Genomic DNA, 13,977 nt, shown 5'->3' on the forward strand with positions numbered 1-13,977 from the left:
TTCCCTTAACGCCTTTAGCCATTCCATCACTCTAGTCACCCGTGATCAGCTATAAATTTCCCCATCCTTAAATACTGAATGGTTTTCACATCTGCCAAATGTACGCTGAATACCAAAGAAGATTTTTCTGTCACCCAAGCAATTTGTTGAGGAAGAGTTTGGAGTCAACACCTCTGAATCCACGCCCCAGATAGTCCCAGTTACCATAGTTGTCAACATCTCTGGCAAGCAGCAAAAATAATTCAAAGATGGATCATACTTAGAAAGGAAATGATATGTGCTCTATGCGCAAAACATTTTTCTTTAAATCAGTAAACGGTCATTTCTGATAAAAAGATGGTTACAGTAAAACAAAGGAATGAAAGAAATGCCTCTCATTATTCTCACAGAATTTATAGATAATATCATCTTTATAAGTAATAAGTGAAATTTGAACAATGAGAAAAAAGTATTCCAAAGAGACTTTATAGGATGTCCAAAGAATATAGAATTGAGTTGCAAAATGTCACAATATGACAAAAAATGAAAAGCCAGTGTAGAGAATAATGCCCGTTATAGGTGGAAAAAGTTAGATGTTTATAAGTAGTTATGAGGGTGACTCAGAGAGAAAGAAAGAGAGGGAGGGAGGGAGGCGGAGCAGGGAGAGAGAAAGGGGAATGTAAACATGATCACAGAAGGAACGCTAGACTTTAAAAAGGTATATCTAACATGCATTATTGATATTTTTAAGAAGAACTAAGCAAATGAAAATATAGAAAGAGTCTAAAGTATAATTTTTTCAACATTTTTTCTGAAATAAAAACAAGTTGAATGTGTAGACTGAAGGGGCTCATAGATTTCCAAGAAATAATGAAACCTAACATTCATACCTACCATTCCAAATCAAAGCATATTCTGGTAAGGATGTTAAAATTCAGGTACAAAGAAAGAATCCTAGGAGTAGGAGGGGAAAAAATCATGCCCCCTACTAGTGTGAAATATCAAGATGGATTCGACATCTTCACAGTAATATTCATGCAAGGAGACAGTTTGATCAGTATCTAAAATATACTGAGAGGAAGCATATGTGATGCAAGAATTTTATAATCAGCCAAGTAATCCTTTGATTTTAGAGAAAACTTTTGAGTAAAAAGGAAAATGGTGCACGAAGTTATGCCATTTATGAATAACAAGGTCTGAAACTCCTAGGGGACAAGGTTAGGCAGTGATAAAGAAAGAAAAGGGAGAAAATGGAGCTGAAATCAACTGATTAGGTGATGAGAACTAAAGGATATTTTTTATCCTTGACAGAGTAGACACCCATGCCAACCCACCCCCACTCCTGCCCAAATATGTTAAGATTAATTTTTATTTAATGAAAGTGACAGAAGCGTGAGATGGTCACATGATCAGAGCAAAGGTAGCGGGAATATTCAGCCAGCCTCCTTTGGGTTGCAGAGTCTGTTAATTTTGATTCTGTTCCCATGTGAGGACTCTTGTCAATACGCAAAGCTCATTTTTTCTAAGCTCAAAGCTTTTTCGGAATCAAGTCACCTAACACCATTCAGAAAGAACTTTAAGCAGCATCTATGTCCTTCCTGTGAAATATTTATGAGCAACTTGGATTCTGACTTTCCTGTCAAACCCACCAAAGCCTAGTCTACATTCTCTTTTAAGGACATGATGGATGTTGGAAGTGGAAATCCTGTTTATCCCCAGCCCACATCTATCTTTCTATTTTTTTCTATTTCTATAGATGATAGATAGAGAATAGAGATACAGTTAATTTCTCACCGAGCTTATTAAAAAATCTATGTTCTTACAAGCTGTTACTTATATTATTTCATTTGATTTCCCCAATACTGTTAATAGTTGGCATCATAATTCCCATTTTACAGCATAGAAATTTCAATTCCATTAGGTTAAATCAATTTGTTCTAAATTACACAGAAATTCAGTTTTGTGTCTGGTATTAGAAGAATCTCTTTGTACTTCCCCACCACCCCTTACTGTAGTTGTAAAATTCACCTATTGGCAATCACATATGATAAATGATCATATGATTCCAGAGACTAAATTACAAGTGTTAAACTTAAAAATAATGGCTTGTTAGTTCCCTATCCCCACATCTTTAATGACAGAAATCACAGATCTTGTTCATGAGGATCACAGTTTTTGAAGTAAAATACTGGATTTTTATTTCTATTGCTATGACAGTATTATTATAGTAATACCAAGACAAGAAAAAGACAATACACAAAAAGAAAACTACACACCAATTTCCATCATAAAATAAATGTAGAAATCCTTAGCAAAATATTAATAAATAGAATTAGCAATATATAAAAATAATTATACATTACCAATTGATATTCATTCTCAGCATGTAAAGCCAGTTCAATATTCAAGAATTATCAATGTAATTGACCCAATCCTAAAGAAAAAAAATTGCATGGTCATATAATTCAATGCAGAAAAAGGGTTTGACAAATTTCACAACCATTCATGTTGTAAAAACAACAAACGAACAAAAAGCTCTCAGAAAAATAGGAATAGAGAATAACTTCTTCCACTTGATAAACAGCATCTATGGAAATCAAAAATAAAAAGAAAACCAAAACCAAAAATCCCAAAGTTAACATTATACTTAATGATGAAAGACTGAGTTATTTCCCTCCTCAAGATCAGGAACAAGGCAAGGATATCACTCTCACCGCACTCATTTAACATAGTATGAGGTGTTCTAGCAAGTTCAGTAAGGCAAGAAAAATAATTAAAAGACAGATATGTAGGTAAGAAAGAAATAAACTTGTCTCTATTCGCAGATGATATGATTGTATACAAACTGAAGTCTAGGAATACACAAATACTCAAAAAAATACCCTTTTAGAATTAATAAGTTAAGCAAGGATACAGGATATAAAACAAACATAAAATATTAATTGTAAACCTATTTGCTAGGGATTAACTATGGGCAGTGAGATTTTTATAATCACTCAAAAATGAAATATAGAAATATATCCAAATAATCAAATATTTACAAGAATTGTCATCAAAAGATTATAAAATGCTCATGAAAAAAATCAAAGAGGTTCTAAATAAATGGAAGACATTCAGTGTTTATAGATTGGAAGCTTCATCTTGGTAACTGTTAGTTTTGCAAGGGCCATCATAACAAAATATCAAAGGCTGGGTAGCATAAATAAAATAAATATATTTTCTCACAATCCTGGAGGCTTATTAAAGTCCATGATCAAGATGTCAGCAGGGTTTTGTTTTGCCTAAGGCTTCTGTTCTTTGCTCCTAAATGGCCATCTCTTCTCTGTACCTTCAGAGTCTTCCTCTATGTGTGTCTGTCCTAATTGCAAATCAGGTTAGATTAGAGCCCATCTTAATTACCTCATTTTAATTTAAATACCTCTTTAAAGACCATATCCCAAATATAGTCACATTATCATATTGTTAAGTCTGGGGTGTTAAGACTTCTACACATAAATTTTGGGGAGAGTCAATTTAGCTCATAACAGTAAGGATTTCAATTATGCCAAAATTGATATATAATTTTAAAACTATTCTCATCAAGACATCAGCAAGAATTTTTATATAGACCAGATTATTTAAAAATATATATGGAAAAGAACAAAGGAACTAGAAAAACAAAAAGAATTTGGAAAATGAAGAATATAGTAGAAGAAGCCAGTCTACCCAATTTTTTTTTAAAATTTATTTTGTTTATTTATTTTTGGTTGCATTGGGTCTTTGTTGCTGTGCGCGGGCTTTTCTCTAGTTGCAGTGAGTGGGGGGGGCGCTACTCTTCACTGCAGTGCGCAGGCTTCTCACTGCGATGGCTTCTCTTGTAGTGGAGCATGGGCTCTAGGCGCGCGGGCTTCAGTAGTTGTGGCTCGCGGGCTCCAGAGCACAGGCTCAGTAGCTGTGGCGCACAGGCTCAGTTGCTCCGTGGCATGTGGGATCCTCCCGGACCAGGGCTCAAACCCATGTCCCCTGCATTGGCAGGCGGACTCTCAACCACTGCGCCACCAGAGAAGCCCAGTCTACCCAATTTTAAGCCTTATTTTTTTTCCTTTATCTTTTTTTATTACTGCTTTATTTATTTATTTATTTATTTTGGAGTATAGTCACTTTACAATATTTTGTTAGTTTCTACTGTACAGCAAAGTGAATCAGCTATACGTATACATATATCCTCTCTTTTTTGGATTTCCTTCTCATTTAGGTCACCACAGAGCACTGAGTAGAGTTCCCTGTGCTATACAATAGGTTCTCATTAGTTATCCATTTTATACGTAGTATCAATAGTGTATATATGTCAATTCCAATCTCCCAATTCATCCTTATACTATCTTTAGTAATCAAGACTGTGTGGTGTGAGTGGAGGAATAGACACATAGGCCAATAGAACAGAAAATTCAGAAATAAACTCACAAATATGCCCAAATGATTTTTGACAAAAGTGAAAGGAACAATTCAATGGAGAAAAGATAGCCTTTTAAATCAATGGTACTAGAGCAATGTGATAGGTTAAAGAAAACTGGGCCTTGACTTGTCACACATCTTACATAAAAATTAATATTGTGGTTGTGATATTGTACTATAATCTAAGATGTCGCCATTGAGAGAAACTGGGAAATGAGTACATGAGACCCCTCTGCATTATTTCTTATTACTGCTAATGAACCTACAATTACTTCAAAATGAAACTTTTTAAAACATTTAAATAAAACATTTAAATCCTAAATAAGATCAATAGTCTAAATGTTGATTCATAGTAAAGCCTTTGTCAGTTTGGTGCTTGTGCTATCAACAGCAAGGCAGACTGCTATGATCAGGTGAAAAAAAGAGATTACTGTGTGTAGTCTCTCATCCTATAATACCCCACTTGAGTACAGACCTAAATAGAAGACAGTCCTATTTACCAATCAGCTGGGGGAACACATACTGTCTATATATATGTATATATTTCATTTTTAGGAGATTAAAGAAATTCCTAAGCTTAAAATCAACACTATAGTGCTTAGGACTCAGAAATGTTATCTGCTACCTTCACAGTTTATGAAGATCTTTCATTATGAGCTTAAGGGAAGAAAAGAAACTAATATGTAAATTAAGCAAAAGAAAGTTATAATAAAAGAAAAACAAAGAGAAAACCCAACAGAGAAGGTAATAAAATTCCAGTGGGATCATTACAGGTACTTTTAAGAAATAAAGGTAGTAGAACATAATGATAAGCATGATTTAGAACTGAAAAATGTTGAGAATAAAAGCAGTACATGCCATTTTTAAATGGCCAATATAACCTCCAAAAATGACAGAAACTGAGGATGGAAATTATTTTCCAAATATAATTTTAAATGATTTTTTACCAACTGAGGAAATTCTTTCAGCCTAACATTCTCCCTCAAGGGGCATTTGGATTTGAACTCCTAAAGATGGGAAGATAATTGGTATTTTATTGCTCAATATGTTTGCAACCATAATGATGAAAATATTGTTTATTTACTTTCAATTTTGAGTTGATCTTCAGGTCACGGAAAGAAGATGCTATGTTTAGGGATGGAATGAAAATCCAAGAGCTATGATAAAAATGTAACTTACACAAAGCAGATTGTGAAGAAAATTGGGTAGAGAAACAAGGGTATTAAAAGTGTCATATAAAGTATGAAAACTGAATTAAAGGACTATAGAAAAATGATTGAGTTTAATTACATTGTTTATACTAAAGATAATTGACAGAAAAACCAAAACAATAACATAATTGACTAAAACAGTTGGAGAAGAGGACCTGAATGAGTTAAATATTTATATTTGATATTGGGGGAATAATAAATGTTATCTGATATTAATAAATTCAGAAAATATATATTGTTTGAGAAGGGAAATAACCAAAATATAAGCAATTGTGAAGAACTTGTCTGGAGAGTAGACTTAGAAGTGAAGAAGTGATCTGACTCTGTTGATATTTAATATAAAACATTCTTTAACATGTGATTTTTTTTAATGAGCATATATTACTTGATAAAACCAAATACTTTAAAACTACAACTGTACTTACTTATAAGTGATAGTGATTTATATGATAGGAAGGTGCTTATTGTTGAATTGATATGAAAAAATTTAGAATAGAAGCAATTACCAAACTAGAATCATGCATGTAAACATTTTTTCTAGCATTTTTTATGTGTTAAAATGTGTTATTTTTCTTTGCTTTATACTGTTGAATTTGAAATATCACCCACTCAAGGCTCTTTGTTTCTCCCTAGTTACTTGGCTAGCGGCTGCTTCTATTTGCAAGGACATATCATGTGAATTACAAGGAAGTAAAATAATTGGCCTTCAACTAGACTAAATTTTCACCAAGTGGATTATTGTGCCCTGGTAATGCCCACAGTCTAAATGACAACACTCAAAACTCAAATGTGTTCTTAATTTAATTAATTATAATTTCCAAGTTAGGAAAATTGTGTTTTGTATAAAATATTATTTCATTAAATTAGCCACAATAAAAAATAAGAATCACCTTTCGTTGGGAATATACAAGAGTAAGTTTCAAATAATTTTATCATGGAAAGTATTATAATAATCATTTCTAATATTTACAGTTAAGAATCTTGAAATCTTTCTGGCTTTACTTTCAAGAAAAGTCATCAGCAACATTTAAAAATGTATGCTTATGAAATAAATCATCCAATTACTCTATTTCTATGTTTAAATTCCCCAGTTCTTCTGGCAATAGAATATAAGTCACTGAAGCTTTGTTTCCAGTGGAAAGTGGCTGGTACCTCCAATCCTACCCCAGAAACCCACATTTATATAATCTGCAATCATTATCCAGGTATTTTTAGATCACTTCCATGGCTTTAATATTTACTTGTCATGTTACTTATTTTCACAGCTAGGCATCACATCACCCATCTTTACAAATAAATTTATTACAAATTAAAGGATATAATCCTTCTTCTCTGACTACTTTTCTATAATTTCTTTTTCCCAGCAACAAATATAATTAAAAATAATAATTGATCATTTGTTTTAACTTGTCAGTAGAACTTACCATTTCCTGGTAAGGACATCTTTGTTAAAATTGGATGATTTTTAAATGTGTCAAAATGATCAAGATAATAAAGATCTTGAAATATTTGCCTTTTTGAATTTAGAAATGTAAGCTATGACAGAATACAATTTCTTTCTGTAAAACACATACAAACATGAATAGCACATTTCAAATAGTTAACTGTTATTTCACAAGGATCATAAAAATTAAATAATTAGATGAGGAACTCTGTTCCATTATTCAACAGGACAATTAGTTCTATCAACATTTACAAGTTTTAAAATATAGATTTATAATGCAAATATATTTATAATGTATTTTTATTTTTTTATAGTGTATTTTTAAAATCTTCAATTAAACTCAGTAATCAAAAGAATTTAACATTAATGATAATAAAGCATTTATTATAATGTTTCTTTTATTCTTCAGTTATACTATTTCAATACTTTAAATACATGTTCAATTTTATTACCATATTTATGAATTAAAGATCTTAGTTTTGCTTAATGTCCTCCACTAGCAAGAAAACAAAAATTGAATGATACATTTCCATTTACTTATAACTTGAATTCTTTATAAATAATTTTATTTATCAAATATAAATAACTATGATTACAAATATAAGGTTTCAAAAAATGAGAAAAACGAAGATACAGTTCATGAATTTGTGCTAATGACAGTTAATTATGCTTAAAATTTATTGTCAATTTGAACAAAAAACTATCACAAAAACAAAGTAGGACATTATATAATGATAAAAGGTCAAGTCACTAAGAAGATTTAACAATTACAAATATATATTCATGCAACATCAGAGCACCTAAATATATAAAACAAACACTGACAGAATTGACTAGAAAAATAGACAGAAGTGCAATAATAGTAGATGATTTCAACGTCTCACTTTTCAGAATGGAGAGACAGTTACCTTATAGGGAACAATTTTTATGAGTTTTTCTTCTCTCCTTCCCTTATTTATGTTTGCAAATATTAAAAAAAAAAGCACAAACTGTGAAATAATAAAGAAAAGAAACAGAGATGAAAGAGAGAGAAAGGGGTGGAAGGAAGGATGGAAAGAAGGAAGGAAGGAAGGGAGGGTTTCTTACACACAAGGTGACATACTATACACAGTTTTCTGCAACTTCCTTTTATCACTTAACAATTTATACTCCAAAATATACAATATATAATCCATTTAATCCATTTTGTAGAGATCTTTCCAACTGCTTTGCACAATACATAGTAATCCACTGTGTAGATATATTGCAGTTTATATAACTGTTGGATTTTGGTGTTAGAATTTTGGATTTTGGGGGTGATTTCAATTTTGTTACTAGTACCAATAATGTTACACTGAAGAACATTTGATACATGTCATTTCAAACTAATGTCAGTGTACTTTTGGATCTTTGGAACAGATTCCTGGAAGAGGGATTGATAGATCAAAGGCCAGATACAGCTATGATTTTGTTAGATATTGATAAAATCTTCTCCATGGATGTTGTCCCATTTTACATTTTGAAAAACAACATATTAGACTGCTTTTTCCTCTTTAGCCTCACCAACAGAGTGTTATCAAACTTTTCATATATTTCAAATCTTACAGGTGACTAATGGTTTTGGTTTTAATTAGCATTTTTCTCATTATAAAAATTATAATATGAAATATATTTTCTAACAAACATTGTTCCATTGAATATATGAAATCTACATTTGGATCTGAGTAGCCCAGGGAAGTATCCTGGGTTAATGACATAAGTGGCTATTTAGTTGTAATTAATTAGGTTAATCTGAAACCATCCATTTTACTCAGGACTGCAGTTTACAGAGATAGGAGAAAGAAAGGCAGAACAGAAGAAAGGGAAGGAAAGATGGAAGGAAGGAAGGAATGAAAGAAGGAATGAAGAGAGAGAGGGAGGAAAGGAGGGAAGGAGGGAGGGAGGGAGGGAGGGGTGAATTAAGCTAGGTCTGAAATAAGACAAAAAAATATGAATAAATGGGAAAGAACTGCTTAAATCAATGTAATTACCCTTGTTTGCTTGAAATCTGTGTTATAGTTTGAAGTCTGTGCCATACCTACCTTGTTAAAAAAACACTAAATTTACCTATTTTGCTCATATTCATGTTTCTCATAAACTCTGACCAGAAATTACAAATTTTAAAGTTTTACCGCATTTCAGCAGTAAACTACGTGCATAACCTCAGAAATGGATTGATGTCTCTTGTTAATACATATTTTGTTCATCATATGCTGGGTAGGAGCTACATATTAGTATATATGCTCAAATTTTTATTGCATTTAACACACCAGAAGGGACATTTTACAACTAATAAGAAGTGAAGTCCATGTTAAGTTATTTGATCAAATATGTTTCATGAAAACTGCCTAAGAACATCAAAACAATTAGTCAAACCCAAAATTCAATCTGAGTTAGCATTCATTGAACTCATTGAATTCAAAGATTTGAATTCAAAAGTAAGTTCAGAGACCAAATATTATATTTTGATTTGTTCTGAAGTGGCCATCTGCCCATATGAAAAAGCTACTGCAACCGTTTGGCAGGCAGTTTAAAGAACCAAAATAACTACTCTGTGCAGGTCAGGTTCACAGGCATCTGGGTGTTGACTTGGAAAGCACAAAAAGTAATAATCACAGCATGTGGTACTTTACCGAGTAGCCAGCCAAAAGTGTCTGTCTAAATAGGCAAAAATTTTAGCTGTCATAAGAATCCTTTGAGGAAACTTTATAAATACCTATCAAATTTCAAATATCAGTGGCCAACATTTTTAAAAACACAATAAAGATCTAATAAAATGTTATAGAAAAGTTATAATAATCCTGAGGTACCCATAATTTATATCCTGGCACATTTAAAAATGTTCCTTTTGTTTAAAAATCGGCTTCAAAGATATCAATAGTTTTATTTGTATATTTTATAAATATTTGGGTGCTAGTCAATAGTCTGATTTTTAATTGTTTAAAGCAAATCCAATGCCACAAAGAGCTACTTTAGTCATGCCTTGCAGGAGTTCAAGGGGAATATCCTCTATCTTCACCCTTCTGCCCCTCCCCTACCTTCAGGTCTTCTCCTCACAGGTCTCTGCCTGGGAACTGTGGACCTTTGCTGCTCCTTTTCTTGGAAGAGTGGCTGTTGAAAGGAGTTAAATATGGCTCTTGGGTAAGTAAGTCTGGGTTGGAGGGCCATGAAGAAGGGTCAGCAAGAGGACAATCTCCCTTGGCGTCCGGAACTTGTAGAATAGCCTGCAATAGAGTGGGCCACCAGCTGAGCTCCTTGAAGTGAGAGCTACAGGCTGGCAGGGAGAAGGGTGACCCTAGTGTCAACCAAGAAAAGTTAGATATGGCTGCACTTCAGAGAGCTCACCAACCAGGTGATGGTCACCAATAACAGCAGGAGGATGTTCCCAGTGCTGAAATTGAGTATGTCTGGCCTGGACCCGAACACCATGTGTTGTTTTATCTTGGATTTTGTGATGGAGAGCAACCATTTCTGGAAGTGTGTGAACAGAGAGTGGGTGCCTGGGGGGTCAGTCCAATTCATATGTGCATATTGAACTCCTTACATAAATAAAAGCTCTAAATTCATATAGTATGAGTTGAGGGTCTACAGGGGATGACTACCAGCCACGGCATTCTCAAGACTCGATGCATATCTGTCAAGGCTTACCAGAAAGAGATTACAGCTCTTAAAACCAAATAAAACTGATTTGCAAGGGCTTGCTGTGATGCAAAAAGAAGCAGGGATCACAAAGATAAGATGGAAGAACCCAGAGACAAACAGCAACCTGGATATTACTAATGGAAGTAGCTTATCCCTGGACTCAGTTCCTTCTACCTGCCGTCAACCCCCATCCTCAGTTTGGAGGTCCTGTCTCACTTTTCTCCACCCATGGCTGTGAAAAATGCTCTATGCTGAGGAACCACAGTTCACACATCCCTGTCCCTGTCCTCAAAGCTGTGCCTAGGACTCCTCCCCACTTGGACAAGCTCATACTTAGCCCATACACTCATTGGAAAAATTCTCCAACCTATCCTGACAATTCATTTGCAAGTTGTCCATGATCTGATCCCATGAACTTAGCCCAGCCTCAGCATGTGTGTACATACTATCATGTCACTCCTGAGCACAACAGGACTGCATCAGTACCCCAACCTGTGGTCAGCTAGCAGAGCACCTTCGCACCAGGGTCTCAGACAGCATAGCTACCTAATGGGCTGGGAGTCCAGACCTTCCCAGTGAACACTATCTTATCCAAATAATCTCAGGTCCCTTCTCAGGATTCTCACTCTATAAGAACCATGTCGTGGCCACAGATATTCCTGACAGCCAATATCACACCTTGGCCTCATAACCTCATGGATATCCCTGTCACCACCTTCCATGTAAACCAAAGCCTTTCCTTAAAATATACACTATTTTTTTTTTATGTCTACCAGTTTTACTCAGGATTTGATCTAGGTACAAAATGACAGTCTCATAGGTCAAGAAAGAAAAAAAAGTCTTATTAACTTCACTTTAAAATATGAAAAGCAATATATGTTCTGTTGTTCATCAAAAAAATAACCCCACCCATCGTCTGCAACACAAGTGTAGTCCTATGTTGTGTTTATATGCTACAGATGAATTTAAGTATGGAAACAAAACTCAGTTGGACTATTAAATCACCATTACTTGATCATAATAAAATTATGTTTGCTAAGATCCAGAAACTTATTTTTTGTGTCTCTTACAGAATATAGAAGATTTGACACACTAGAATTAATAAACTCAACTCGTCTTATTTAGTGAAATAAAAAGCATGCTTTCAATTGCATTCCTTGTTTCTTCAGAGTAGTTTTCAGGTTAAGCTGTTAGGGAAAAAATAATAAATTCATAGTTGAGGACAACAGACTTTAACTGAAATGGAAATTTCACTGTTCTGCCCAATAGAATGCGTTTATTTTGAGCATATGTAATTGCCTCTTGTATTGTCAAACATACAATGGCAATATTTTTCTTCTGAAAAAAGATAGCCAAAGACAATGAGCAAAACATTTTCTGCAAAATAAAGGCAATATGCAAAAAAAAAAAAAACAAAAAGAAACAACAACAGCAAAAAACTAAATACAGTTTTAAAAAGATCTGGTGAGAGGATTCAGTACTAGAAATTAGTGACAAACATAATCCACTAAAATTTTCAAAATTTACATACTCAAATTCTCATCTTTTGCTAACTTACTGTGCATCTAGAAATATTTATTTTGGAAAATGTTGAGCAAACTTCTTTTGCCCAGAATGAAAAACTTTAAAGTATAAGATGGATTACACAAAAGAACACATGCTTTCCTTTTCAAAGAAGAGTGATTTTTTTTTTTTTTTCTTTTTGGCGGTACGCAGGCCTCTCACTGTTGCAGCTTCTCCCGTTGTGGAGCACAGGCTCTGGACACGCAGGTTCAGCGGCCATGGCTCACGGGCCTAGTCACTCCGCGGCATGTGGGATCTTCCTGGACCGGGGCACGAAACCGTGTCCCCTGCATCGGCAGGCGGACACTCAACAACTGTGCCACCAGGGAAGCCCTAAAGGAAAGTGATCTAAAGAGCTTATAATTACTTAGTAAAGGTTTTCTGAAGATCAAATGCTTTTTAAATGCCCTTTTTTTGGTAATAACTAAATCAAATGGAAGCATGTAAAATTGTTCTAAATTAATGATAAAAAAGACTAACTCCATATTTCTTAACTGGCTCTTTAAGTTTTATATTAATAAATTGTAGTTCATGATATACCTTAGTGCATTTCCCTACGCTCGGCATACACCGAGGGGCTCTAAAGGGCTACCGAACTAGATGTTGCTTAGCAGACCCAGGTGGGTCTGGCGGTACTCAGTGTTCCTGCCGGGAACAGGGGGACCATGCCAGCCTCCTAGGTGTCCAGAAAACCCTGCTGCCGTTGAAGGTGCCCAGAGCCGAGGCCTCCGCCTCATGGAAACTGCTGCACGCCTCCGCTTCTGCACCGCCATTCGGGGCCTTAATTCCAGGCCTGTGTTCGTGCTGGGCGTGCCGCTAGCGACACGGCATGGTAAGATGCTGACTTTCTCCTCGGGCAGAGTGACTTCAGGTACGAGGTCCTCCAAGTATTCAAAGCACAGTGTTTTCCCACGGCAGCTCACACAAGGGCCATGACAAAGTCGGACTCATCCGAAATGCTGTCCTGAGGCTGTTCGAGGGCTCTGGAAATGTAACGCTCCTTGAGGGACGTCCAGTGTGTAGCCCATCGCGCGGCACGCACAGAGGGCCTCCAGGGGCCGGGGGGGGGGGGCCGGTCAACCAATGGGCCTCGAAGTTGCTCAGCCGCTCCAAAGGGGTCTGGAGGTACTCAGTGAACTTGGAGGGAAAGTGGTACATACCTGAGAGGCCTAGGAGACCTCCAAAGTGTACTACTTCCTTTAAAATAAAGCCTCTAAGCGACTGAGAACTCATGGAGACAGCTGCCTGCCTCCCTTTCTGCACGGCTACAAGGGGCCTACGCTGGAGGCAACTTGTCACGTTGAGGTTCCCTCTAGCTCTAGAGCTTGGCAGGCGGACCAGAGCCGCGGCCATGGAAGCACCTGGTTTAGACAGAGCAGACTCATAACGTTCCCCGAAGCACTCTGACAGGGCTAACAGGCCTGTCGAGAGCAGGGAATGTCAGGTAGCTTCAAGGCAGCATGAACGCAGCCTTCCAAACGGGAAAGCAAGGCTACTTGCAGCAGGCCCCCCGTGTCCGTGGGCGCACTCAGCAGACATCCCCGTGGTTTCTAACAAGCCCAAAGAGACACAGGTCACCCTGAGTTTCCTTCCCTGAATCAACTTCTCGAAGTAGGGTGTTCTGCATCAAGCGAACTGCCTCAACCAAGGAACGCCGTAGCTGCTCCTCTGGGCCTGTGGCTATTC

General features: G+C 35.8%; 1 pseudogene; it reads left to right on the forward strand.

Annotated features, from left to right (window-relative positions):
• The first annotated feature begins 10,216 nt into the window (after positions 1-10,216).
• LOC137202887 (T-box transcription factor T pseudogene) lies at positions 10,217-11,327 on the forward strand (annotated as a pseudogene).
• Positions 11,328-13,977: the final 2,650 nt, after the last annotated feature.

Source organism: Pseudorca crassidens, chromosome 11 (genome assembly GCF_039906515.1).
Source record: "Pseudorca crassidens isolate mPseCra1 chromosome 11, mPseCra1.hap1, whole genome shotgun sequence".
NCBI lineage: Eukaryota > Metazoa > Chordata > Mammalia > Artiodactyla > Delphinidae > Pseudorca > Pseudorca crassidens.